Source organism: Dasypus novemcinctus, chromosome 16 (assembly GCF_030445035.2).
Source record: "Dasypus novemcinctus isolate mDasNov1 chromosome 16, mDasNov1.1.hap2, whole genome shotgun sequence".
Taxonomy (NCBI): Eukaryota; Metazoa; Chordata; class Mammalia; order Cingulata; family Dasypodidae; genus Dasypus; species Dasypus novemcinctus.
The window spans coordinates 30,976,857-31,003,666 of record NC_080688.1 but is presented as its reverse complement, the minus strand read 5'-3'; the positions used below and the strand labels follow the sequence as shown (position 1 = coordinate 31,003,666).

Sequence of the window (26,810 nt, the reverse complement as noted above, 5' to 3'; positions counted from 1 at the left end):
CATTTCCCAGCTAGCTTACATGTCTCCTGGCTGGATGCCTGAGTTCCTTGCCACATAGGTCTCCCTACAGGGCTACTCATGATATGGTGGATGGCTTCCCACAGAGTTAGTGTCCAAGAGTCAGAGATTGACTTAGATGGATGATGTAGTGCCTTTTCCAACCTAATCTTGCAAAAGGCATCATATTACTTTTGTCATATACTACTGACCACATATAACTAGTAAATGTAGGCCGACACTATACAGGGTATGACTACCAGGAAGTGGGGTCACTGGAGGCCATCAGCTATCACAGATGTTTATTTGGCTTTTGACAAGAAACTTATTACAGCAGATGGTAATCTATTCAATTTCTGTACAACTGAAAATGTTAGACAAGCTCTTCTTAGTCAGGAGGCCAAAATTTACCTCCATAAGAATTGCGGGGACAGAAACAAATAAAATTCTCTTGATTTTGATATATTATATTTTGATATATTATATTTTTGTTTTATTGGGATATGAAAGTTCCAATTTGAATGCTATTTTAGGAGATTTTATAAAGGTATATTTTTATTCCATAGGTTGGCTAAATAGAAAAGATAGGGGAAGAAGAAACAGTGTGTTAAGGAGAGAAGAAAATATGGACACTGACAGGAGCCAATGCTTATTTGATGTTGAAGTAAGTGTTAGGATAATAATTTAGCCCACTTCTCTTGTCAAACTAATATAATCTCTCTCTCAATTCTAGTAACAGATTTTTTATTTTCTAATTTTACCAATAAATGCTGTGGATCAGAGCTATTCCATAGTCCAAAAACTACGGTTCCTTTTATGTCATATGTAATAAAATTTAGCAGAGTTGTTTCCATAAGAATTTTTGAGATATTAAATATAAAAACTATTATTTTGAGAAGGATAATTCTTAGAGCTGAAATACTCTATAAATATTTTAAATTTTAAAAAACTCATTTACTTTTTAAAGATAATAAATCTCACACATTTTCTTCCTGCCTGAAAACATACAGTAGTCAATGAACCAAAAAACAAAGTATTTCATAATTTTTCAGTTTGTTCCAATGTCAATTTTAAGAAATTATAAATTAGATGTGTGAAGAATATGATCAATGTTGCAAACTAAGATTTTCAAATGGTTCTTTAATTCATGCTTGTTACATGCAACTTTTTTCTTGCTAAGAAATAGCAGTTAAGGGAATTTGAAAAAGTTTTTTAGTAAATCCAATAACATAAGTGTCAAATTGATAGAGTATTTAAAATCAGCAAATCAGAGTAGTACTAGATAATATAAACTATGTCATGATATTAAGAGATCATTTTTATAAATTCATTGCTATTTATTGAATTCCTACCAAATTGCAATGGGATATCATAAATATATCCAAGAATTATCAGGTTGGCATTTCCACATCTATTTAATTTTTGCATGAGGTTGACTATAATGACTCCCTGAAAATGCAAATAATTTCCCCTTTGGGAAAAAAATTACAGCATCATATTCTATTATTTTATTTTCATTCAGAAATAAATGTCACTTGAAAGGAACATTGAAATATTCTATAATTATTACATCTATAAAGTAAAAATGAAAATTATACATCTAGTCATTGAACATCATAGACATCATACAAATGTGCACATTTATTTAGAAACTGCTACATCCAACCACGACTGCTAGCTACAAGATTTCTTGACTATGGAAACAATTTTATCCCGAACTTCTGTCCATGTATTTTTTTTATAGTTTTTTTTATTGACTTTGTAGTAATATTATATTAAAAAAATATATATTTGAGGTCCCATTCAACCCCACCACCCCCACCCCACCTCTCCCCCCCCAGCAACACTCATTCCCATCATCATGACACATCCATTGCATTTGGTAAGTACATCTTTGGGCACCTCTGCACCTCATGGTCAATGGTCCACATCATGGCCCATACTCTCCCCCATTCCATCCAGTGGGCCCTGTGAGGATTTACAATGTCCGGTGATTGCCCCTGAAGCACCATCCAGGGCAGCTCCATGTCCCAAAGACGCCATGTATTTTAAATACTGTTTGTAATGTCCACTTTCTAGCTCTTCCGTAGAAATGGTCTCAAGCTTGCAGCTTGTTTTACTTTAAAAGAGAAATTAGTGCTGTTTTTGAAAGGACTTTCACATTTTATAGAAATATAATGGTAATCGTTCAGAAGTATTATGTGAACTTTAGTTTTAGACAAAATGATCAAAGTTTCCCTTGGCTGGAGGAACCAGACCTCTGAGAAAATCATTTTGTCAATGGGACACAGGCTGCATTGTTCCAATTAGCACAACTGAACAAATAGTGCAGGCAAAGTCATTAACAAGGGCCAGCTCTCAGGTAGACCCTTTTGCGATAGCTTAAGTGCATTTATCCTCCTTACTGCTGCAGCCTATTTAAATCAAATGCAAAGCAAAGGCTCACTCTGCAATAACTATAGAAACACTCTGCTAGTATCCTTCTTTTTTTCTAGTTCATCCAGGTCAGAGGGTATCCCAATATGTCAAATGTTAGAATTTTGGAGGAGTATAAAATATTTAATGTATGACAAATGATCTGATAATTGAAAACCTGAGTAAAAACACTTTTGTGATAACTAATTTTGTAATAAATTAATATTCCACCAAAAAGGATTATTTTGGTGGTTTCATCAGAACAGTAATACTTTATAATACTTGGAATGTGCTTTTAAGAGGAGCTTTTCTTGGAAAGGAAGGGCATTTATAAAACCTATACTACAGAATGGGAATCACTATTTTTCCTTTATAATAAAAGAAATATCTTTTAGGTTATTTATTATATTTTGCAAATGGAAACTCCTAACTCTCCTGCCCACGTCCATAAAACAAATGAAGCTTCCAAACCCTCTGACAAACATTCTACGGCTATTACTAGTAGGTTCAATTCTTAGTAATCAGATTTGCTTTTTTGTAAACTTACTTTCCAAAAGTAAAGTTCCAAGAACAATTTTCTATAGAACTGCAGTCATGCATTTTGTGTGGGCATGGACTTGTTCTCAGATGTTGACTTTTACCAGAAATAGTTTACATGGGGAATATTTCTTATTCACCATGCCCTTTTATTGTTTGATTCTGTCATTCTAATACTTATAAAATAGCAGTTCTCATTAGGGCATTTTCTTTTTCCCAACAATTATTTTTTTAAGCTTCGAAACAGGATTTCAGAGGCAGTTTTTCTCCTAACTCATTCCAGAATGCACAGAGACCAGCTGAGTCAAAAAGCCCCAGCGATAAATTGTGAATATTCCTGATTTAGAAAGTGACCTGAGATTTTGGGAGTTAGAGGGAAGTTTCTGTTCATTTGGAACAGAATTTCTCCAACCTGGCTGCACAGTAGAATCATCTAAAAAGATTTCACAAAAAACTGACACCCAGGCTCCATCCCTCGGGATTCTGATAATTAGTTTGGGGTAAGACCCAGAAACCAATACTTTTTTTTTTTTTCACTTTTTATGGTTTATTTGACATTTTTGAGGTACGACACTTGAACAGTTGGTTGCATTGTAATAGGTAATTTTTTTTTTTACATTACATGGCAATGTACACTACTTTGATACATTTGGTACACAAAATAAGATCCTTTAAAATAGTTATGCACAAGACTTGCAATGTTGGATTTACACGCTGGAGTTCAGGATATGATTGATTGGGAGGAAGGAAATTACACGAGACATGTTTGGTGAAGGAACCAGAAGGTATAAAATACACAGTAACCACACATTCTTCTGGTTTGAAAGGCAGCTGCAGCATGTGCATTGGCACTGGTGCCTCAGACATAAACTATTTTATATAACCAGTTTGGGACTATACAAGATAGATATCATCTTCAGTATCAGTAAATACCTTTAGGGTTTTAAGAAACATTCCTATGTCTAACTTTTTTTCCTAGGTCATCTTACTATTACTGCCGTAATCCAAGATCAGATAAAAAGAACAGGAACAGCCCCCAACTAAAATCCTGTTGTAGCCTAAACAATGAAGTGGTACATTAGAAGACTTTAAAATTGTAGCTCTTTTTGGATCCCCCAAAGTGTATCTGCACTCTTCTTCAAGTGACCTTCTTCTTCAGGAGTCAGAGTCACCTTGACAACATCTGAGATACCATTCTGTCCCAAGACGCAAGGAACACTAAGGAAGACATCATCTTTTATTCCATAGAGTGCCTTAATCATGGTGGAAACTGGATGTACACGTCTAAGACTCTTGATTATAGTTTCTGCCAAATCTGCCAGAGATAACCCAATGGCCCAGGAGGTATAGCCTTTCAGTTTGATCACCTCATAAGCACTGTCAACCACCTGTTTGTGAACCTCTTTCCATTGTTCCTTATCTGCATCAGTGCCTAACTCAGGGGGCAGATTTTTCAAGGAGACACCAGCAACATTCATTCCACTCCACACAGGCACACTAGAGTCTCCATGTTCCCCAAGGACCGACCCAGCCATGACAACTGGATGGGTGAACTCCTAGCCTCTCCCCCATTAGGTAACAGAACCGGGCTGAATCCAGATTGCAACCACTTCCAGTAACACAGTTTTTGGGAAAGCCACTTAGTTTCCAAGCCACATAGGTCAATATATCCACTGGATTGGAAACAATAAGCAACTTGCAGTTTGGGCTGTATTTTATAACATTAGGAATGATGAATTTAAAGATGTTTACATTACGCTGGACCAAATTAAGACGGCTTTCTCCCTCTTGCTGACGAGCCCCAGCTGTGATGATAACCAGCCTGGAGTTTGCAGTCACACTATAGTCTTTGCCAGAGACAATTTTTGGTGTTCTAAGGAAAAGGGTGCCATGTTGGAGATCCATCATCTCTCCCTTCAATTTGTCTTCTATGGCATCCACAAGTGCAAATTTATCTGCCAGTTCATTCATCAGAACACTGATGGCACAGGCCATGCCAACAGCACCAACCCCAACAACTGTAATTTTATTCTGAGGGATCTGTTCTTCCTTAAGGAGATTCTGAATCAGCTGATCCTTGAGAGTTGCCATCTTAGATTTGGAATGGGAAGGAACCGGGACTACACGTCGAGCGGGCGTCTGCTGCGCGGTGCTTGGATCCAGACTGGGCGGCTGCAGCTCCGGGACTCCAGAAACCAATACTTTTAAAGCTCCCCAGGTGTTTCTAATGAGCAGCCACAGTTGAAAACCTCAAGTTTAGGAGAACGTTTACAAAGGTTTTACCATGGCAATATAGCCATTGATTATAATGTATAATTTCACATATATACATTAATAGGAAAGACAGCAGACCTAGAGAAAAACATCATTTATCTGGTATACTATGGGAATGGTTCTTAAAAATGAAAGAATTATCCAGGTAATTGAAAATTACTCTATCAAGGCTGAGATATTGAATCTTCAACCAGTTTCGCTGGGCTGCCTAATCCATAATCCATAATCCTCTGTCATATACAATGTGTGAAATGTAACCTAAACTTTTTGTGATGGTTCGGCACTACCACTGTAAGCATACATGGCTGTATTAGCTTGTCTTTGTGATAATTAGGCCCCTCCACTAAATGGTCTCTGACTTTGAAATTTTGGAGGGTAATGACTTTTTAAAAATGTATTTATTTTATTAGAGAAATGGTGGGTTTACAGAAAAATCATGCAGAAAATAGAGTTCCAATATACCGTACTCACATAGTTTTCCCTATTATTAACAATGTGCATAAGTGTGGTATATTTGTTACAATTAATGAAATATTAATATAATTATACTATAAATTATAGTCCATAGTTTATATTACAGTTCATGGCATTCTACAATCCTATGTTGTTTTTAAAATATTTATTCTAGTAATATATATACAACCTAAAGTTTCCCCTTTAAAACCCATTCAAATACATAATTCAGTTTCGTACCATCATCATCATCCATTACCAAAGCATTTCCATCAACTGAAATAGAAACTCAACAATTAAGCATTATCTGCCCATCCCCCACTCCCTCCCCGCCCCTGGTAATATGTATTCTAGTTGCTATGAATTTGCTTATTCATGTTACTTCCTATCAGTGACATCATAAGCTATTTGTCATTTGTGTCCATCTTATTTCACTCAACATGTTGTAGCATGTATCTGAATGCCATTCCTTTTCACTACTGAATAACATTCCATTGTATGAGAATACCACATTTTGTTTATCCATTCATCTTGGATAGATACTTGGGGCTATTTCCATCTTTTGGCTATTCTGAATAATGCAGCTATGAATATCAGTGTGCAAATGTCTGTTTGATTCTGGACTTCAGTTCTGGAGTCTTTACCTAAAAGTTGGATTGGTGCATCATATTGGAATTCTATATTTCACTTTCTGAGGCACTGCCAAATTGTTTTCCACAGTAGCTTCACCGTATTACATTCCTACCAACAATGAATAAGTATTCCTATTTCTCCGCTTCCTTTCCAATATGTTTTGATTTTGTTTTTAATAAGAACTATTCTAGTAGGTGTGCAATGGTATTTTGTCATGGTTTTAATTTTCATTTCCTTAATGGTTAATGATATCGAGCATTTTTCATGTGCTTATTGGTCATTGCATATGTCCTTTAAAGAAAATCTACTCGTCTTTTGCCCACATTTTAAATTGGGTTGTTTGTCTTTATTGTTGAGTTGTAGGATTTCTTTATGTAATATGGATATTAAACCCTTATTGAATATGTGGTGTTTTAGTTTGCTGGGAGCAGTATACCACCATAAAGGAGTTGGCTTTTATGATGGGATTTATTAGATTAAAAGCTTACAGTTCTGAGACCCTGAAAGTTTCCAAATCAAGGCATCATCAGAGATGCTTTCTCACCTAGCAGCAGCTGTGTGCATTCGGACACATGGAGGCATCATCTACCGATACTTTCTCCCTGAGCTACAACAGTGAGCAACCAGGTACAAGGCAGCATCAGTTCCTCTTTCCCCACTCCTCTATGCCTCATTGTGTTTGGCTTCTAGCTTCTTGGCCTGTGGTTTTCCTGTCTTTTGGGTTCGTCAACTTCTGGGGGCTTCTCTCTGCCTCTGCATCTTTTTTTTTGTATCTGTGGCTTTTTATTCCTCTGTTTATAAATGACTTCAGTAAGAGGATTACGATCCACCCTGAGTCACACAATTTAACCAAAGGCCTTTAAATGAAGTAATTTAATCAAACGGTCCCACCTACAATAGGTTTATAAGCACAGGAATGGATTAGCTCTAAGGACATGATCTTCTGAGGTTTACCCAGCTTCAGACTGTCACATGTGCTTTCCAACTATTTTTTCCCATTCTGTAAGGTTTTCTTTTTATTTTCATGAAGAAGTCCATTTTTGCACAAAAGTTTTTCATTTTTATGAATTCCCATTTGTCCATTTTTCTTTCGTTGCTCCTGCTTTTGGTGTAAAATCTAAGAAACCATTGCCCAAGACACAGTAGTAACAAAGATGCTTCTCTATGCTTCCTTCTATGAGTGTTATAGTTTTGGTACTTACATTTAAGTTGTTGATCATGTTGAGTTAATTTTTGAGTATGATATGAAGTCAGAGTACACTTTCATTCTTTTGCATATCCAGTTTTCCCAAGATGATTTTTTGAAGAGCCTACTCTATTTCCATTGAGTGGACTTGGCACCCTTATTAAAAGTCACTTGGCCATATACATGAGGGTTTATTTCTGCAGTCTCAATTTGATACCATTAGTCTACATGCCCTTGTGCCAATACTATGATGTTTAATTACTGTAGCTTTATAATATATTTCAAAAGCAGGAAGCACAAGTCTCAGGATTCATCCTTGTTTATCAAGGTGTTTTTGGCCATTTGGAGCCACTTAAACTTCCATATAAATTTGAAGACTGGCTTTTCCATTTTAGTAAACAATGCTATTGAAATTTTGATTGACATAGTCTTGTATCTGTAAATCACTTTGGATAGAATTGACATCTTTTTTTAAAAGAAGCTTTAGGTTATATAAATGTTACATCAGAAATATAGTGGATTCCCCAACCCCCCCCCCCACACACACACTTGTTCCCACATTAACATCTTTCATTAGTGTGGTATATTTTTTACAATTGTTGAACACATATTGAAGCATTGCTGCTAACCAAGAACGATAGTTTGCATTATAGTTTACACTTTGCCCTGCACAATTTTAAAAGTTTTGAAAAAGTGTATAATGGCCTGTATCCATCATTGCAATGTCATGCACGACAATTCCATTGTCCCAAAAATGTCCCTCCCCTCACAAACTTTATATCAATGATACAAGTTCTTACATTGCTAGAATGATGTCTATAATAGAATAATAATAGAATAATAATGAGTCTACTTTAGCTCATTGTTCATTCCCCACACTTGAGGATTTGGGGATAGTGATTCCCACTCAGTTTCTGATTGAGAGGAGGCTTAGTTTCCATGTGGCAGATGGATGGAACTATCTTATATGCAGTTGTAGATACTCTCTGTTTTCTTGGGAAGGGCATTTTCCATCATCATCCTTTTGTTAGTAGTCCTGGGTGATTCCAATGAACTGGAGAGTAGGTGTTGAAACTCTACTGAGATTCAGTGCTCAACCAGCATATGGACAGCCCAAAGATTGAAGTCTTTTGGACATGTATTTAACAAGTATAGTGATAATTACAGGTTTTGGGGTGAGGGGGATAGAGGGTATATGGGGACCTCTTATATTTTTTTAATGTAACTTTAAAAAAAAATAGAGGAAAAAAAATAAAAGGGGTAGAAGAGTCATGTGTAGGGAAATTATAAATGACATCTTAAAATCATTTAGTCTTCCAATCCATGAAGATGGAATATCCTTCAATTTATTTAAGTCTTTGATTTCTTTTAGCAATGGTTTGTACTTTACATGCACAAGTCCTTTACATCCTTGGTTAAGTTTATTCCTAGATATTTGGTTCTCTTAATGACAAATGTAAATGGGATTTTTTTCTTTATTTCCTCTTCAAGTGGCTCATTATTAGTGTATAGAAACATTACTGACTTTGCGTGTTGATCTTGTACCCCACGACTTTGCTGAATTTGTTTATTAGTCTTACTAGCTTTGTTATAGATATTTCAGGATTTTCTATACACAGCATCATCTGCCAGTAGGGGTAGTTTTAATTCTTCCTTTCCAATGTGAATGCTTTTTTTTTCTTCCCTAATTGCTTTAGCCAGACCTTCCAGTACAGTGCTAACAGTCGTGACAGTGAACATCCTTGTTTTGTTTCCAGTGTTACAGGGAAAGCATTAATTTTTTCACCCTTGAATGAGATGTGAATGGTGGCATTTTCATATACATGCTTTATCATGTTGAGAAGTTTTCTTCTATTTTTCTGAGTGTTCTTATTTTGTCAAATGACTTTTCTGTGTCAAATGAGATGATCATGTGTTTCCTCCCTTCTTTCTGTTAATGTAGTATTTTATATGACTTGGTTTTCTTATTTTCAACCACCCTTGCATACCTGGGATAAATCAACTTGATCAAGGGTACATAATTCTTTTAATGTGTAACTGGATTTGGTTGGTTATTTTGTTAAGGATTTTTGCATACATATTCATAAGGGATTTTGATGTGTAATGCTCCTACTTGTGACATCTTTATCTAGCTTTTGGTATGAGGGTGAGGTTGGCATCATAGAATGACTTAAGATGTATTCTCTTTTCTTCCCACTTTTGGAGGAATTTGAGTAGGATTGCTATTAATTTTCTTGGAATGTTTGGTAAAATTCTCCAGTGAAGCCATCCGATGGACTTTTCTTGCTGGAGAGGTTTTTGATTATTGACTCAATCTCTCTACTTGTTATTGGATTGTTGAATTCTTCTATTTCCTCTTCAGTCAGAGTAGGTAGTTTGTGTGTTTCTTGGATCTTGTCCATTTCATATAGGTTATCTAATTAGCTGGCATACATTTGTTCATAGTGTCCTCTTAAAATCCTAATTTCTATGTGGTCAGTAGGAATGCCCTCCACTTCATTTCTAATTTATTTGCATCTGTCTCATTTTTCTTGTCAGTCTAAAATTTTCTGATTCTAATGATCCTTTCAAAAAACTAACTTTTGGTTTCACTGATTCTATTATTTTTAATACCCTTACTGATCTCCATTCTAGTATTTGTTATTCCATTCTTTCTATTCGCTTTGGGTATAGTTTGCTCTTCTTTTAATAAATCCTCTGATCTGAGATCTTTCTTCTTTTTAAATGTGAACATTCAGAGCTATAAATTTCATTCTCAGTACTGCCACTGCTGCAACCCTAAATTTTGGTAAGTTGTGTTTTCATTTCCTTCACCTCAAGATATTTCCTAATATTCCTTGTGATTTCTTCTTTAACCCACTGGTTGTTTAAGAAGATGTTGCTTAATTCCCCCAGATTCAAGAATTTTCCAGTTCTCCCTCTGTTATTGATTCCCAGCCTCATTTTATTGTGGTCAGAGAGGATGCATTGTATGATATCAATATTTTAAATTTATTGAGTTTTTTTTGTGATCTAACATATGCTCTATCCTGGAGAATGATCCATGTGTATTAAAGAAGAATGTGAATTCTGCTGCTGTTGGGTCAAATGTTTTATGAATGTCTGTTAAGTCTCCTTGGTTTATAGTATCCTTCAAGTCTTCTACTTCCTTATTGCTCTTCTTTCTAAATACTCTATACATTGTTGAAAGTGGTGTACTAAAGTCTCTTCCCATTAATGTAGAACCATCTATTTCTCCCTTCAAATCTGTCAATATTTGCTTCAAATATTTTTGGGTTCTGCCACTACATGCATTTATATTTATAATTGCTATGTCTTCTTGTTGAATTGACTCCTTTATCAGTAGAGAGTGATCTTCTTTTTCCTTGTAACAATGTTAGATATCAATTCTCTTTCATCTGAGATTAGTATAGCTACTCCTGCAGTCTTCTTGTTACTATTTGTGCCGTATAAATTTTTTTCACATTGTTTTCACTTTCAACCTGTTTGTGGTTTTAAATTTTAAGGCAAGTCTGTTCTCAACAGTATATAATTGGGTCATGTTTTTTTTTTTTTTAATCTATTCTGCCAGTTTCTGCATTTTGACAGAAAATTAATCCATTTACACTCAATTTAATTACCAATAATTCTGGACTTGCTCCTGCCATATTACTCTTTGGTGCTTGTAAGTCTTATACCTTTTTTGTCCTTCAATTCTTCCTTTAATGCCTAGTAGTAGTGTAATGGTATTATACCATTTGATTACATTCTCATTTTCTTCTGTATACATTGTTCAGGTATTTTCTTTGTGCTTGTCATGATACAAACTTAAATTCAAAATCATATACATACACTGTTCTTATATTCTTATATTCTCCCACCATTTTTTATACTTATTACAAATTATATCCTTATATGTTATATTCCAAACTCATAAATTCATTATTACATTTTATGTGCTTGCATTTTACAACATGTAAGAAGTAAGCATTAGAGTTACATACCACAAAATACAATATAAAACACTGGCATTTACAATTACCTACATAATTACCTTTACCAGCCACTTTATTTCTTCATGTTACTTTGATCCACTGTCTAGTGCCTTTCTATTTAGTTTGAAGAACTGCCATGAGCATTACTTGCAGGGCAAGTCAAGTGGTGACAATCTCTCTTAGCTTTTGTTTATCTGGCGATGTTTTAATCTCTCCATAATTTGTGAAAGACAATTGTGCTAGATATAAAATCTTGGTTTCCAATTGTTTTCTTTCTGACCTCTAAATATTTTGTCCCACTGCCTTCTTGACTCCATGGTTTCTGACACAAGATCAGCACCTACTCTCAATACAACTCCCTTGTATCACAACATGTTGATTTTCTCTTTCAGCTTTTGGAACTCTCTCCTTGTCCTTGACATTATGTGGGTTGACTACTATGTGTCTGCACATGGTTCTCTTCTAGTTTATCCTATTTGGGTGTCCCTGGGCTTTTTGAGAATGTATATTCATGTCTTTCATTGAATATTTGGATGTTTTCTGCCATTATTTCTTTGACTATTCCTTTTGTTCCTTTCTCTCTTTTCTTCTTCTGGAATATACTAGTACACTTGATGGTGTTCCATAGGTCTCTTGGGTGCTGTGCACTTTTTTTCATTCTTTTTCTTTTCCCTTCTTACCCATGTTTTATTGCAAACTGTAACTTTTAAGTCTAACATTTTAAAGTGTTAACTGGGATTTACGCCCCTGTACTGTCTGTACTGTCTGTTCCTTAAGTTAGTATGATGTTAGAGGCATGACAGAGATTTCCTTGAGTACAAGGAGCTAACAAAAACAAACCATTGCAAATCACCTTTCATAATCTTTGCAAATTATCTCTGCTTTTATGTAAATTGGCTCTTCAGAGTTTGGCCCTCTTATCAAGAAGAACAGCACAGGTCAAACAGCACAGAGTCCTCTCCCTTTACTCTCAGCCTGTGTCTTGTCCTGGGCTATATTTACTGATAGCTTAAGAAATCCTCATTTACAGGAATTTTAATGCCCCCTTTACTACCCATGAAATTGACTTTTTCCCTCCCAGTGCTCTGTTATCTATCTTCAAGCAGGTAATCCTTTGTTCCAAGCTGCATTGCATTGTTTGTGTCATTGCTTTTTTACACTAGTTTTTACACTTCTTCTTCCTGGAGGGCAAGTTCTGGGAGGGTCAGCCCGTTTTCTGGTTCAGCCTTGAAAGCTGCCATCTGACAGACTGACACCAACATAGAGGCACCCCAGTACATGAATAGAGGTTTCTCTGTTCCCTCCAGAACAGTGCCAGGGACCCACAGTGGGAATGCAGGCTGGCCCTATAGCAGAGAGGTATGGGAGGAGGATGGGGAAGGGGCCAGCAAGGCTGCCATGAATGTCTTCTACCATGTTTTGAGCTGTCTTTTTTTATTTAGCTCTTGCCAGTATTGTAACGCTTTACCTATTTTCAGAGTTTTGCCAGGTTTGGTAGTAGTTTCAAAGATTCTGTGAGTGAACAGCATCCTGCATTATCTTATACTACCATTTGGGCAGCCATAAACCTTGGAGATATAATTCTTATCCTCCTTCAGTCTCAGTTATTACTTCTTAGTGCTTTTAGTGGTCTGTTGTCACCCACCCTTTCCCTTTTGCTTTTGCCCTTCCTGCTGCTAATCTAATGATGCCATTATTGATTATACAGAAATGACTTAATATAATTTGGGAAGGTCTTAAAGTTTGGGAAATCAGATACTCATGCTGATTCAATGAATACCTTTGATGATATATACAGTTCACATTTAGGAGGCTTTATTATGAGAACATAAGGAAGTCTGCTCTTCTATAAAAGACAGTACCCAATTTTCCCTTTGCTATTCCTTAACCACTTTTTCCCTTTCATGAATATATTCAGGATGATATAACTTGGCAGAAACTTGACTGGTATATAAAAGGGATATTCTTAAATTAAAAGTCCAGATGGTTTACAAAAAGAGCCTTAACTCTAAATGAGAGATCACTGGAAATTTCCAGGAGTGAGAAAATGCCCCTGAAAATGAAGTTGTAGTACTGACACAACATGCTCACTCAATACATACTAATCTTAATAAGAACCACTCTGCTTGATGAAAAGACCAAAAGGTTTTTCTATAGTACAATGCAGTTCATTGCCAAATCATCCAAATGAGCTGAATAGCTAGATACTCCAAGACTGAGAAGATATGTACTTCAGAGAATTCATTTCATGAAATATGTTACTCAACAACTCTTCCAACCAGAGACACCAGACTTAGAGAAAAAAATAATGCTACATGTAATTACCAAGTTTCCAGTCTGTGCTTAGCTCAGTATATTTGCCAATAAGCTTGATGCTGTAATTTCAAATTACAATTTTGCCCCAAATCAGAGTGTCTAATTTGTACTTGGAAAAGCCTGGAGTTGACAGATTGGATTGCACAGTATCTTTATTACTGATATTTCAGTCTATCTCTACACCCCCAAACACTGTGGTAAATGAGCAATAACTGTGCTAGAAGATAAATCCAACGACCTCATGTACTGAAAATATATGTAAATTACTTGAAAATATATGTAATTCATGGTTCCTTGATTTTCTATGTGGAGTGTTTTCCAGTGTTATGGAGGTAGAATAATATTAAGGTAAAAATTATTAATAGCATAAATATTAATACAATTAATAGTGTTAAATATGATATAAGAATTATATTTATCTCATTTTTAAGAACTTCATCATTCTTTGTATATTTCTTCATTTGAAAGTGCTTTGTAGAAAATAAGAGGAGCAAGGAAAAGAGAAACAAGAGATGGTCTGTGGATGCTGGGAAGCCCAAGGAGGAGGGGGAACGTTATTGGACTGAGGATCAAGACATTTTGCAACATGGTGGGAGGTAGACAAATGACTCCTTTCTTTCTCAATGTATCTTTGTGTGTCCTCTCTTCTTATATTTGCAAAGACCGTATTTCCAAATAAGGTCACATTTATAGATTGTACGGATTAGGGTTTGAACATATTTTGGGGGACACAATCCAATGCTCATCCTCCTTTCCTTGTTTGGCTGAACCAAGAAATCCCTCAAACACTTCACCAAGCTCCACTGCTGATTACATCTGCTGTTCAAAGGCACCACATTACAAACATGCTATGTATGGGACTTTCATATTTTATGGTTATCTTCTTCCCCAGAAAAAGAAATCCTTTAATGATGATAAAACCACATGTAAATCTAATGGCAGATTATGCATTTGTGATTTTAAATAAATATTTTAAAAATACTATGGATAAAGATTTTTAGTTTTCCTAGATTGGCCATTATGCGGGGCAAGGTAGTTCATCATTGTTATGGGATGGAACACAATCTTTCCTCAGGGATGTGTCTGACTCCAAACTGTGTGTAGAGTAACTTATACTAGGCCAAGTTGAAATTTCAAGCAAAAAAGGCTCATAAGCATAGTCGTCAGTAACAAGGGCCCATCATTGGATGCAGTACATTATATATCCTGCCATAATCCACTGAATGGACTGGGAGAGAGTGTAAACTACAATGTAATCCATGCTGTGTAGCAGTGCTCCAAAATATGTATTTATCAATTGCAAAGACTGTACCACACTAATGAAAGAAGTTGTTGATGTGGGAAAAGTGGGGTATGGGGAGTGGGCCATATGGGAATCTCCTATGTTTTTTTTTTTTTTTTTTTTTTCCATGATGCCCAGTTTTATTACCAAACCCGTGACATCTTTGATGACAGCTTTTTTTTTTTTTCAGTTTTTTTTTTTCTTGACTTTGTAATAATATTACATTAAAAATATATATGTGAGGTCCCATTCAACCCCACCCCCCCACCCCCCCTCTCCCCCCCCAACAACACTCGTTCCCATCATCATGACACATCCATTGGATTTGGTAAGTACATCTTTGGGCACCTCTGCACCTCATAGACAATGGTCCACATCTTGGCCCATACTCTCCTCCATTCCATCCAGTGGGCCCTGTGAGGATCCACGATGTCCGGTGATCACCCCCGAGGCGCCATCCAGGGCAGCTCCACGTCCCAAATACGCCCCCACCTCTCATCTCTTCCTGCCCTTCCCCATACCCATCGTCCACCATGTCCACTTTTCCCAATCCAATGCCACCTCTTCTATGTGGACATTGGATTGGTTGTGTCCATTGCACCTCTATGTCAAGAGGAGGCTCAGATTCCACATGGATGCTGGCTGCCATCCTCCCATTTTCAGTTGTAATCACTCTAGGCTCCATGGTGTGGTGATTGTCCTTCTTCAACTCCATCTTAGCTGAGTGTGGTAAGTCCAATAAATCAGATTGTAGGTGCTGGAGTCTGTTGAGGCTCAGGACCTGGCTTTCACATTATCAGTCCAGAGATTCAAATCCCCTAACTATATCTTAAACCCCAACGTTAACTGCACCTCCAGCAGATTAGTATGAAAGTCTTATGAAGGGAGATCCCATCTGAGTCCAGATTCATCACACATAAACACCATTTCCAGAGAGGGGCCATCTGCCCTGGTAGTAAACCCCATCGGCCATGACCATAACTCTCATGGGTCTCTTTAGCCTTCATAGGAACCAATATCTGGGGGTTGTATCTGCTTTATCTGTCTCTCTGACTCTGCTCAGTTGTGCATGAGGGCAATCCTTCTGCCAGCCTCCAGACTCTTTTTTAGAAACTCGTAGCCATATAAACTCATTTCTCCTTTCCATTTCCCCCTTACTTTAGGTCAAACAGCATTTTAAAGTCATGTTATTTTATGTAGACATGGATATTCTGCTGATCCGCATTGAACCTTCCATATAAGGTCCTTTTCCAGTTGCATCATCAGTTGGTATTTGATATTGGTCCCTCGTTGCCAGGGAGGCTCATCCCCGGGTGTCATGTCCCACGCTGGAGGGAAGGCATTGCATTTACATGCTGAGTTTGGCTTCGAGACTGGTCACATTTGAGTAATATGAAGGCTGACAGGAGGAAATTCCCAGGCACAATGTTGCTCTAGGCCTTGTTCTTATTTTAGGTTTATCAGCTCAGAAGCATAGTCATTAGCATCAGGGGCTCACTGTTGAACCCTCACTCCCTCCCGGTCCCCGCCGCTGTACCTGGGAGACTATCGCTGCTCCCCTAGGGACCACGACAGAGCACCACTGGCCAGGAACCCAGTACCCCCCCTGCTGGGTTTTTAATTGTTGCCACTATGAGTATATCCAATCATTACCATGCACCCTGGACATATGGTCTGTCAGCTATATATCACCTGTCATTGGTATCCCATACCAGTATCCCTCCATTGCCATTGTTGAAACACTCTGTGATCCAGAACTCCCCGAAATTTGAAGCCCAATATAATGTCATGGTCCCTTACTAGGGAATGGCATATAGCGATGGGTTTAAAGGATAGATAAAGAACTTGGATAAAGTTAGATAAAGAACTTAGATAAAGAATGTTGGCTTGAAAAAATTCCACATCCTATCCTTTCCCCCCCCCCCCCCTAATTATTCAGCATTTCTTCGTAGGAGTCCTAGACCACAGCAATGCATATATATAATATACAGCACTCCCATACATCCACCACAACACCTTTTTCTTTCCACAGCGATACTCTTACACCCTATTCATATCATATTTACTTAAGGTGATGTACAGAGTCTGAGATATTAGCTTTCTAACATGGTAATATCTGTGCTTACATTATGGTGCATACTTTAGGATACACATTTCTTTACATTTTTAGTTCTCCTATGTTTTACATTATGGTTTACATTATCAGTCTGTCGTCTCCTATATATTATGGTGTAATATTACATGTTTTATATCCATCCTTGTGTACTCTCAAGAAACTCCTCCCTTGCCCCCCATTTACTTTGGTTCCACACATTTAACGTCCATTTTCCCTTCCACCTTGGTGCCCACAGTGACAGCCAACCTCCGTTTCCTGAGGGGCCACTTCCAGAGATAGATGGAATAGTGTTTAGGGCCTAACTTGCTCATCTGCCCCAATGCCCTGGGAGCCACCCTTTCTCTCGAGGGATAGAGTTCCCTCTATTTGGTGGCATTAGTCCTCCCCAGGATGTGGGTCCACCCCCACTCTCACTACTTGGGATTCTACCCCATGGTGTCACCCACTCTGGCAGAATGAGCATTTAGACATTCCCCAGGAGCCCGTCCTGCATCAGACCCTCCCCTCCGAGCATTCTAAACAGGTAACCCTCTTTATTATATTTTGATATTATTTTCTCGGCATTTTACTCTCCACCACCTCCTAACCCTCTCCGGTGTTCGTATGCTACCCCTCCCTCCCCCCACTTTTGGGCAACATTACCCAACCGTCCCTCCCCAGCCACCCTCAAACCCGTAAAGCCCCAACCAAAGGCAACCCCTTGCCCCCATTTTATCTCTTCTTTGTGTTCATACTTACCACCATCTCGTCTTAAGTTCCACCCCTGCAGACATCGGCTCATATCCTTCCTCCACCCTCCGATTTCCTGTAAGCCTATCGTTCAGTCTCTTGCTATCTAGGGCAGCTTGTTTATTTCATATCATTGAGGTCATGTAGTATTTGTCCTTCAATGTCTGGGTTGCTTCACTCAACATAAGGTTCTCAAGATTCATCCATGTTATCACATGTGTTTGTAGTGTGTTTGTTCTTACAGCCAAGTAGTATTCCATTGTGTGTATATACCACATTTTATTGATCCACTCATCTGTTGATGGGCATTTGGGTTGATTCCAACTTTTGGCAATAGTGAACAATGCTGCTATGAACATTGGTGTACATATATCGGTTTGTGTCCTTGTTTTCAGTTCTGCTGGGTATATACCCAGCAGTGGTATTGCTGGGTCATATGGCAAATCTATGGCTAGTTTTTTGAGAAACCGCCATACTGTCCTCCAAAATGGTTGGATCCTTCTGCATTCCCACCAGCAGTGGATGAGTGTTCCCCTTCCTTCACATCCTCTCCAGCACTTGTATTCTTCTGTTTTTTTCATAGCTGCCAATCTTATGGGTGTAAGATGGTATCTCATTGTAGTTTTGATTTGCATTTCCCTGATAGCTAGAGATTTGGAACATTTTTTCATGTGCTTTCTTGCCATTTGTATTTCTTCTTCGGAGAAGTGTCTGTTTAAGTCTTTTTCCCATTTTTTAAATGGGTTGTTTATCTTTTTTTTTTCAAGATATAGGAGTTCTTTATATATGCAAGTTATAAGTTTCTTATCAGATATATGATTGCCAAATATTTTCTCCCACTGTGTGGGCTCCCTTTTTACTTTCTTGACAAACTCCTTTGAGGTGCAGAAGGCTTTAATTTTGAGGAAGTCCCATATATCTATTAGTTCTTTTGCTGCTCGTGCTTTTGGTGAGATATTCATAAATCCATTTCCTATTACAAGGTCTTGTAGATGTTTCCCTACACTGCTTTCTAAGGTTTTTATGGTCTTGGCTCTTATATTTAGGTCTTTGATCCATCTTGAGTTGATCTTTGTATAAGGTGTGAGATGGTAATCCTCTTTCATTTTTCTACATATGGCTATCCAGTTCTCCAGACACCATTTGTTGAATAGGCCACTGTCTCCCAATTGAGAGGGTTTGGTGGCTTTCCTATGTTTTTTAATGTAACATTTTGTGTGATCTATGTATCTTTTAAAAAGAAATAAAAAATATATTTCAAAATGGACTAAATGACCTGAAAAACAAACAAACCAAAGAGTAATTTATGAGACAATATGCTTCTAACATAGCATTTCTTTTTGATTACCCACAATTTATGCCAATAGCAAATAAGAATATTTTCCACAAGAAAAACTCTGAAACTTAGAAGGGGCTCACCAAAACCACTAGCGTACTAGCTCAGTTGAACTGAGGTTTGCCCGGTGTTTCCCAGCTGGCCGGTGAATGGCCTTGGTCTTCGCCTGTGATTCACTCCAGGGCACGCTTTCTGCAGGATCATGTGGTCCTGACAGACACAGCAGAAGAAGCTCAGCCATTGCTAGTGACAGTTCTGGTGTATTAAACTGCTACTCTACCAAAAACTTTTCTTCTCTGAAAGTTGCTGAAAGGTAGACTACAGCTTATTTTGTGTTTCGTGACTAATGTATAGAGAAATTCAGCTCTTAGAGCTGTATACAGATAACGGACAGGCAATTATACTGGACTGATGTCATTATTAGCCCCTTTCCCCTTTCTTCATCTACAGATGCTTTTTTTTTCCTTTTGCACTGTTCATTAGATTGCCTTCCAGAGAATAAAACTCAGACAGTGGTATTTCAGTAGCCCTAATATGTCACTTAAAAAATGAGAAGACATACTATTTGTCTAAACTAAGATTTATGGATAATCTGTAGATTCCATTTATCAATGCTAAACCTCTTCTCCATCATTTTTTAAATGTTATTGAGATAAAATTTACATGCCATATAATTCACTTAAGTCTACAGTTGAATGCTTTTGTATATTTTCATATCTGTGCAACTATAACCACATTTTAAAAAACATTTTCATCACCCGTAAGAGCTTCATAACTTTTAGCTATCATCCCCCACCCCCTCAATACCACCCTTCCTGCCCTACCCCTCTCCCAGTCCTAAGCAACCACAAATGTACTTTTTTCCTCTGTAGATTTCCCTATTTTGGGTATTTTGTATGAAAGGAATCAGATAACTTGATTGTTTGGGACTGGCTTCTGTCAGTAGCCCGATGTCTGCAAAGCATATTAAAAAATATATAACATATATCTTTCAATGACCCAATAATATTCCATTGAATGGATATACCACATTTTGTTTATCCATTCATCAGTTGATGGACGTTTGGATTGTTTCCACATTTTGGCTATTATGAATAATGTTACAGTGAATATTCATGCAGAATTTTTTTGTGGACATATATTTTCATTTCTCCTGGGTATAAGCCCTAGAAAGGAAATGCTGGCTCAAGTGGTAATTCTATGTTTAATCATTTGAAGAATTCTCAGACTGTTTCCAAATGGCTATAACATCTTACATTCCCACCAGCAGTGTATGAGATTTCCGATTTCTCCACATTCTCACCAATACCTGCCATTATCAGACTTTTGGATTCTTGCTATCTTAGTGAGTGTGAACTTCTATTCATGTGCTTATCAGTCATTTGTATGTCTTCCTTGGATAAATGTCCATTCATATCCTCTGCCCATTTTAAAATTATGCATTTTGTCTTTAAATTTTTGAGTTGTGTTCTTTATGTATTTTGGATACATGCCCTTTATCAGATACATAATTTGCAAATATTTTTTCCCACTTTGTGGGTTGTTTCACTTTGATGATGGTGTCCTTTGAAGTAAAAAGGTTTTCATTTTGATGAAGTCCAGTATGTCTATTTTTTCTTTTTTCTCATGCTTTGGCTTTGTATCAAAGAATCCTTTGGCAAACTTGAGGTAATAAAGATTTACCCCTATTTTTCCTCTAAAAGAGTTTTATATTTTTAGCTTTTACATTCAGATATTTGAATCATTTGTAGTTATTGTATATGAGCTCAGGTATGAGTTCAAGTTCGTTATTTTGCAAGCGGTTATCCAGTTGTCCCAGCATCATTGTTAAAAAGACTCTTCTTTCCTTATTGGATAATCTTTTATAGATATAAATTTTGCTCTCAGCATTGCTTTAGTAGCATCCCATAAGTTGTGATATACCATGTCCTCATTTTCATTAATCTCAAAGTATTTTATGATTTCCCTATTGAATTTTCTTCGATCCCTTTGAAATTTAGAAGTCTGCTGATTAATTTCCATTTGTTTCTGGGTTTCCTTCCCCCCAAATTTTTCTTGCTATTGATTTCTAATTTTACTCTACTATGGTCAGAAAATATTTTCCCTTACTTCTATCCTTTTCAATATACTGAGGTTTGTTTGAAGCCTTCCATATGGTCAATCCTGGAGAATGATCCATTTTTCATCACTGTGGATTGTCAAAAATTTACTCAATATCTGAAGTTCTAAATTAAAACTCATGTATTTATTTTATTTTATTTTTTTTAAAGATACTTAGATTTCATAAATGTTACATAAGAAATGCAGGGGATTCTCAAGTGCCCCACTCCCTACTCTTCACACACTTTCTCATATTAGCAACATCCTTTATTAGTGTGGTACATTTGTTACAAATGATGACTACATATTGGAGCATTGCCACGAAGTGTGTATTAGAGGTTACATTATAGTTTAAACTTTCTCCTGCACCATTTTTAAAGTTATGACAAGATATATAATGGCCTGTATCTGTCATTGCAATGTCATTCAGGACTATTCCAATGTCCCAAAAATGCCCCCATATTACAAAGTAGTTTTCCCTCTCCCTCTTTCCAGAACCTCAGATGCCACTGCCCCACATCAATGAGAAAATTCTTCCACTGCTAGAATAACAATAAGTCTATTGTAGAATAAGAGTAAGTCTACGCTAGCCCATTGTTCATTCCCCAACCCTGAGGATTTTGGGACGGTGATGCCCACTCTGCCTCTAATTGAGAAGGACATTAGATCCCATAGGGCAGATAGATGGAACTATCTTGCTTGCAGTTGTAGACTCTCTCTGTTCATTGGGATGGTCATTGTCCATCACCATTTCTTTGTTAGTTGTCCTGGGTGAGTCCAATGCACTGGAGAGTAAGAGTTACAACTCTGTTGAGATTCAGGACCTGACTGGCACATGGAAAGCCTAAAGATTTAAGTCTCTGGGACATAAACTTATCAACTCTAGTACTAACTATAGGTTCAAATAGAAGGGGCAGAAGAGTCATGTGCAGGGAAGCCAGAAATGAGTCCAACTCTGTCACACGGGGGAGCATAAATTCTAACGTAGGGTCCACTGGCATGGCGCCAAACTCCTGAGCTTTCAGCCCTGCCTATAATGTCAGGATGTCTCCAGAGCCTTCAGTAGCCCCACCATTAGAGGCGACATTTACTGTGGCTGTCATAGTATGGATCCTGCTGAGACATGCATAAATGTAACTTCTGGGATGACCTCCCAACTCACTTTGAAGTCTCTTAGCCATATTTGTCTTTACTCTTTTCCTATTTGGTCAAGGTCTTTTTCCAGTTGCAGTCTAGATGGTACTTGGCAGCAGTTTCTCAGTGCCAGTGAGGCTGATCCCCAGGAGTCATGTCCCATGCCGGGGGAAGATAATGCATTTATATGATGAAACTCACATATTTATAATTAACTCTTCAACTGGATATGACTCATATTAGAGGCTTTTGGTATTACGATCAGTCTGTGTTTATTCAAATTTAGAGGCATCTTTATTAGATTCAGGTAGATATAAACATCCCATCTATGCAGGGTTCCTTCATTTCAAATCATTACTGAATATGACTCCTTGCTGCAATTCAATAAAATCATAATTCTGATAGCAATAACTGAGTAAACCTCAATTACAATGAAGCATTTGAACAGGACCCTAAGTGGGTAACAAGGGAAATGATGTTTATTTTGTCATAAGTAAACAAAATAAACCATTTAATATATAATTGCTTATATAATATTCAACTGGATATAATATGCTATAGTGAGTGACAAAACTGTTCTTGACTATGAATAGTCTACCAAAAAAATGAGACTCCATTGATGATGCAAGGTTAATAGTTATGATACATCTAATTAATACTTAGGAAATTTAAGAAAAAATGTTTCCAAAGAATTTACCAGAAAATGGAATTGACTTCTAATTTGGGCAGTTCATGAATTACTGTGGAAATATATTATAATCATATCTCTTTTTAGCAGCACATTATAATATGTATTATAAGCCGTGATTGGTAACAGTGAAACTATCAAAATGCATTGAAAACTGGTATACTTCTCATTATTTCCATTACTGGATAGGGTCCCCATTATTTCTCTAACTCTTTGACCCCTACTATCCCACTCTCTATACTCCAGACAGAAATGTCACTTTGCTATTCCAAGAACTCTCCCATCTTGCGATGGGTGTCTTCTTTACCTGGAACGCTCTTTCCTCTGATACCTGCATGTGGAACTCTCTCACTTCCTTCAGGCTGTTGCTCAACTATCACCTTCTCAAAAATGTGTATGTGTATTAAAAATTGTATTTAAAACTTTGGCGTGCCTCCATTCCTTCCCACCTCTGGTGCTCTTGATCCCCTTACCCTGATATAAAATTTCTATACTGCATAGCATTTATCAAGTGCTAAAGGACTATATAATTTACATTTATTATGTGTATATATTGGTCCTTCTCTCCTTCCTAGAATGTATATCCTAAGAGCAGTGATTTTAAGAGAGCAAGCATTTTCAGTGTTGTTTCGTTTAGCTTTCTCTTGAATATCCCAAGTGCCAGAACAGAACAAAGTTCATTCTCACAAGTACTAGATAATGTGCTAGCTCTAGTGTTACATGGTAAAAACTGATGTGCCTCCTGTTCTTGTGGCATTTACTAAGTGGAGGAGATAGACATTAATCAGTAATGACACATAATGACACAAACTGAGATGTGTGTGTATTTTCAAGGAAATAAATAGAATCCTTTGGCAATATAACAAAACAAACTCTTCCGTATTTAGAAGTAGGGTTCTTAGGTTATGAAAGCTTTTGCTTCAAAACTTTGCTCTAGGATCAGGAAATGTTTCTTGAACTGAGATATAAAATATAAGTAGGAGTCAACCAGGGAGAGTAAAAGAGAGAATTTCAAAGGAAAAAGCAGGTGCAAAAGGCCCACAGCCAGGGGGAGTAAAGAGAAAGGTAAACAAAGGAAGGGTAGGAAAGGCTCAGCCAGACAAGCCCTTAGGGCTTTGTGATGGCTTTGGGTCATTATCCAAGTAAAATAGGAAACTACTGAAGTTTAAGGATTGCTTTTTTATTTGGGAGAGGGAGGTGGTGGGGAAGCATGACAGATACAATCATGGTTATGTTATAGCAAGATTACTTTGGCTACAGTGTGAAGAATAATAATGAACTTGTTTATTTGGAATCTTTTCAGAGTTACTGTTCAAAGTGGATTCAACTGTATATCCCAGTTTGGGTACATTCTTGTTCTTCATCCATAATCTGGTGGGTGTGGACTCATTGTAAATAAAATGTCTTAAAGATCTGACTTCACTATAGCCATTAAAATATATGTCCCAGAGACTTAAAGCTTCCAGCTGTTCATATGCCGGTTGAGCCCTGAATCTCAGCAGAGTTTACAACACCTACTCTCCAGTTCATTGGACTCACCCAGGACAACTAACAAAAGGATGATGATGGACAACGCCCATCTCCCAAAATAGACAGTATCTACTGCAAGTAAGACAGTGCCATCCATCTGTCCCATGGGATCTAAACTCCCTCTGAATTGGAAGCAGATTGGGCATCACCATCTCCAAATCCTCAAGACTGAGGAATGAAGAAACATAAGGGGAGACTGTAACTGTGGATTAAAGTAGATTTATTATTATTCTAGTAATGAAAGAACTTGTTAACAATGATATAAAGACAGTGGTCACCAGAGGTCCTGAGGGGAGGCAGAGGGAAGAATAAGTATACTACGAGGCATTTTGGGGACATTAGAATTGTTCTGCATGATGTTGCAATGATGGATACAGCCCTTATATGTTTTGTCAAAACCTATAAAATTATGAAGTGCAAAATATAAACCATAATGTAAACTATAGACCATGCTTAGTAGCAATGGTTCAATATGTGTTCATTAATTGTAACAACTATATCACACTAATGAAAGATGTTGTTCATGGAGGAAAGGGTGTGTGGGGAGAGGTAGAGTATATGGGAATCCCCAATATTTTCGATGTAAAATCTCCTTTAAAAGTAAGAGTTAAAAAAAAAAAAAAAAGAATGACTTCATTTAAGGTGTGGACCCACTGCCCCACTGAATCAGGATGGGCTTTAAGCTGGATCCCTGGAGGGCTACATAAGCCAAGTGAAAGTCCAACAGAGAGAAGTCACTTTGGGAGTAGCCAGAAGCTAGAAGCCAACAGAATGCAGAAGAGAACTGAAAAGATGCCACCTTGTGCATTGCCATATGACAGAAAAGCCACAGAACCCCAAAGATTGCTGGGTAGCCAGCACCTACTGGCCCCAGGAGGAAGCAAGCCTTCTTAGCTCGGAAACCATGAGCTAATAAATTCCTATTGTTAAGCCAACCCATTGTACAGTATTTTTTAGAAACTAGGAGATGAAAACACTGTTTAAGGTCAGAGGTTAAAATATTAATAAATGAAACAGTTGTGTTTTCGTATAGTTAGGAATAGTCCACGGTAAAAATTCAATAGGTCTTAAAGTATGACTTCACAAATATGTAATTTTCAATTCCTATTTTTATTTATAAGGTTAGAGAAACTCAAGTTTTAAATACCCAGCATTCCAAAAATCTATGTGACAACTTTAACCTCTAAATGAGGATTTAGTAAGAAACGTCATTTTCTATATATCTAATCATAGATACACATGTATGTAAAAATATAAACATAAACACATACATAATATACAAAAGAATGTGTACCTTAAATTATTTGTTAAAATACATGAATTTTGGTTCTAGCCTCATTACATAGTTCACTTGCTTGCTAGACTTTACTGAAAATAATTTCTAACATATAAATAAATGTTCTTAGACTCATGCTGATTTCATAAAAAGGAGAAAAAGGAGAAATAAAATTCTGTTACCAAAACAGCAGGAGAGTTTTTTGCTTCCAGTGGCATTTTGATCATGTTTCTTTGCATGTGGATGCTTCAGAAGATAGTAGAAACAGGCATGTTCCATTTTGGGATTGCTTACAATTTATTTGAGGCCCCAGGATTCAGTAATGCCTCAAGCTTTATATCAGAATAAGCCTCAATAAAAAATGGGAATGCACAATTTTCTTTAATTTAAAACTTGCTTATGTAACTCCTGAATTTTTATTTGCATCTAAATTTCACAAATGGGAAATGTGTACATGCATGTGTGTATGTGTGTGTGTAAAACTGTGTGTATTTTCTTTCACTGTGATGTCAATACCAATCATTTTAGGATGGCATGGTTACTTTGAACTCAAGGCTTATTAAAATCCTAAAAGTACAAATAATTGGTGTGAGTTTTTATGGGGGAAGCTATATACCATGTGTTCCTTGAAAGATATCTAGTAGATTAGTATACAAATCATAGAATAATTTTTGCATGTTAAAGGTAACCTGCCTAGAATCAGCTTTGTATAAAAACCATTTTGCTATTACTATCTTACTTGGGTTATTTAGTGCCAACCAATTATTTTTTATGGGTTGTTATCGCATATCACTGCAACAGACATTTTCCAGAGATGCTACTCTGAAAGAACGC

The 26,810-nt window shown here is 37.0% G+C and overlaps 1 protein-coding gene and 1 pseudogene across 32 annotated transcripts in view; both read right to left on the bottom strand.

The window, feature by feature from the left end:
* Positions 1 to 26,810, bottom strand: part of DLGAP1 (DLG associated protein 1) — a 1,067,602-nt gene that overhangs the window by 834,552 nt on the left and 206,240 nt on the right. The window lies entirely within an intron of this gene.
* Positions 3,927 to 5,091, bottom strand: LOC131273659 (L-lactate dehydrogenase A chain-like; annotated as a pseudogene).